Source organism: Mustela nigripes, chromosome 1 (genome assembly GCF_022355385.1).
Source record: "Mustela nigripes isolate SB6536 chromosome 1, MUSNIG.SB6536, whole genome shotgun sequence".
In the NCBI taxonomy this organism is placed as follows: Eukaryota; Metazoa; Chordata; class Mammalia; order Carnivora; family Mustelidae; genus Mustela; species Mustela nigripes.
In genome coordinates, this window is record NC_081557.1 from 229835739 (window position 1) to 229839374 (window position 3636).

At 31.8% G+C, this 3636-nt stretch overlaps 1 non-coding gene across 1 annotated transcript; it reads right to left on the bottom strand.

Annotated features, from left to right (window-relative positions):
- Window positions 1–3084: 3084 nt before the first annotated feature.
- Window positions 3085–3192, bottom strand: LOC132009465 (U6 spliceosomal RNA). The gene has a single exon (XR_009401943.1). It is a non-coding gene; the product is annotated as a U6 spliceosomal RNA (small nuclear RNA).
- Between the last annotated feature and the right edge of the window lie 444 nt (window positions 3193–3636).

Genomic DNA, 3636 nt, shown 5'->3' on the forward strand with positions numbered 1-3636 from the left:
ATACATCCAAAGGCTGAGCATGAGCTCAATGCTTACTGTTACAGAGCACTGAGTCTGGAAAACTTGTCTGGCGTCCATGTGTTATCTCATGGAAACCAGGCTTACTTTTATTTGGTGTGGGGGCAGTTTGAAGGAAGATCATGTTCAGACTCTTGCCTCAGTGGAAGTGTCTTGCAGTGCCATTTGGGAGGGATATGAAGGTGATCCGATCAAAAGTTAGAGTACCATAGAGTACTATGAGATAAGTATAATCCAAAGATGATACTAGTTTAATAAAACCTAAGGAGTGAAGAAAATAGATTCTAGATTTAGGAGGGGAAAAAAAAAAAAACATTGGTGATGAAGTGCAGATAAATTGATAATATTGATTACTGATAATCAATTATAATCTTGCAATTATTGATATTTATGCCCTCAATTCTTCCAACCTATTTAATCAGTTTCTTTGAACATGAAATAAATCCTCATGTGCTCTGCAGGAAGTCTTTGAATGGCATTCATGTTCTTATTAGCATAGAGGAGATGTCAAATTTCCAAACAGATTGATCTAATTTTTGACTCACAATGCTTTAGCAATGCCTAATATATGATCTCCCACCATAATCCAAGGGAAGGGATGGGACTTTCTGTGTCTAACAGACTTTGGTATATTTTCATAGTGCCTATAATGTTTTACAGGTGGAGGGCTCATTTCTCAGAATAAAGAAAGAAAAATACAGGAGCACTGAATCCCAAGATGCCTTCTGAAGCCCAGGTAAATGATATCATATAATTTTATTTTTTTATCCAATAAAATAGAGTTATCTCTATTCAGTACAAAAATGCTGAAGTGTTTTGCATTAGGCAGATTTTTGTGGGAGTCCTAACTTTTACTTGGAGTTTTTTGGTTCACAGGTGATACTACTGCAAAAAGATAAATGAAAATAAAACAGGAAAAAAAATGAGAGATTGCCTTAGCTTCACTTATTAAGAACTTTCAGGTTGCTTACAATGATAAAAGGTCAGAACTCGAGATTCGAAATTTCTTAATTACCCTGTGGTTTGCTGTACACATCTATGCCTGGAATAATATACATTACATCATGCAATATGTACCAAATATATACCAGAGGTCCTGTTCATAAGCTATGTTGTGACTTTCATAAAGTTCTGAGTTAAAAAGTATCGTTTTCTGTACCTCCTCATTGTATTGTTTAATGGACGAATTTGAGTGTATGGATCCATATTAACTACTCAATTATAATGCTTAGAATCAGAAAACTAAGCATGTGACACTTCACACACACAAATAATAATAAATTGCTTAGTTTTGGTTGTGTGTGTTGATCATAGATCTGGTTTGTACCTATACAGTTTAAACATATTTTTTAGTAGTCAGTAAATACATCCATAAAATACCTAACATCTGATTATCTTGTGACAATTGAATTAGATTGAGTTTAAATTGTTCTACCAAAATCATGTCAAAAGCAACTGATGTATTATTCATTTGTCAACCAAGTCGTCTTAGTGAGAAATGTAGACACATTCTCATTTCTTTTCAATTTCAAATGCTTTCTTTTGTAATTAGGAACTCATGATTCATATTGACTTCACATATATAATTTTAAATCTTAAGTGGGTAGGAGAAGAATAAATCTCAAAAAAAAAAAAGATCCATGAAAAATCATGAAAATATTAAAATAAGTACTTTTGTTTGAAAGTTCCATTAAATCAATTTTCAGTCCTATTTACACGACTTACACCACTACCCGCTCTCCCCATCTTCATCTAACATTGAAAATCGTTGTGCAGTGCTGTTCCTTTTAGCAAAGGCTCTGCAGATGCCATGTGGAAAAGATACAGAAATAAGATACAATTCCAATTCTCAAGGTACTTGCCAATTGGAGAAATAAGAAAGTAGCACAAGAAAGCACGTGTCAGAGGCCTTATTTGAAAAACAAAAAAAATTACTATGGGAGTGTATTAGAAGAGTACAAACATGGGTTGTTTCACTAAATTTTATACTTTTTTTTTTTTTTTTTTTACTAAGACATTTCTTTTGAAGCTTTGATAACATAATGAATTCTATAAAAAGGTTGGAAGCTGTCAAAGCCCAATGCATTCATGGAAGCAAAACTTATTTTTTGTACAATATAATGTCCTTCTCTCTGTATTCTTGCTTTTGCCCTTTGATCTAGGGCACCATTCTTCAGGGAAATGTGGAGTACAAATAATAATAATAATAAAGTAAAAAACAATAAAAATGAGTTGACTCCCTTTCACTTTATTATACACACCTCTTGTTTTCATGCAAAAAATGCCAGAATAAATTTTGACTCAGATCTGCTACCTGTTTTAAGACCAATATGTCCTGTTAATTAGAAGCAGATTAAGAGTCCCCTGAGCTTTTTGTCATGGCATATTTCCAAAAAAGAATTTGGAGGCCAGCTTCCTCGTACATATTTAGAAAAAAGTATTATTCTAGATTTTCTCCTTCCTTCTTTTTGAGGGTTATAATAACAGGATTCTGGAACATTAATAATATGATCATTGTGTATCATTGCCATTTTTCTATAGTCAAATTTAGGAGAAGGCTGTCGTGTTCTCATCAGAGTCATATAATGCGTGAGTTGTGACTAAGTTCCATCTGGATGAGCAGCCAGCTTATCACAATCTTGGAAAAGCTTGCAGATTTTTCAAAAAAGCCCCAGGTATTTTTTTGCAAAACCCAGGGCTTTTCTAAGATTTGTTTTCTCAGGTTGGTTTGTCTCAAAACTTGTTTTTTTGGAGCCCATTACAAGACTTATAGTGTGCCAAAGAATCAGAATTAAGTTTGTTTTTGTCAGGCGAGTTAGAAAACATGATGTCAACTAAAAGATACTTATTACCATAGAGCAATGCACAGATTTTTTATATCTATGACAATTGTATTTCTCAAAAACTTTTTTTTTTTTTGGAATTGATTTTCAGTGAAAGATTGGAAACAATTTGGTATGTGAATCTCAATTTACAGTTAATATTTGTAGATTAGTTATATATGTAGGGAAATCTATAATGAGGAAATAATTGACTCTGTCTGTAATAGAAATTAAATTTAATATTACAAAAACAATAAATCACATATTTAGTGGTAGACTTAATAATGCTTTGGCCATGCTAACCTTCTCTGTATCATTCCAATTTTAGTATATGTGCTGCTGAAGTGAGCACAATAATACTTTGAATATAACTAACTCAATTAAAATACATAAAACTATACATTTTTCTTAGTAATAGGACAAAATTTACCTAAATTTTATCAACTTCAAATCTCATTAACTACTTGAAAGATGCAGTTTTTAGTTTTGAAGTGCATATAATACTTACCAAAACCACATCAATACTTCTCAATTCATGAATATAATCGAGTCTATGTTTTCAAGCATCTCCTCTCCACCACCTATACCTACACACATGCAATATGATTCTATAATTTTTTTAGACTTTCTTTATATACCTTAATTTTGTAAAGACCTCATAGTTAACTATGGCACTTTCTGAGCACCTATATAAAATTAGAAGACTTGAGTTTAAAAACTGATTCTATATTTTATTATTTTTGTAAATTTGACTATATTATTTAATAATACTGGACTTCATGAATGCTATTTACAA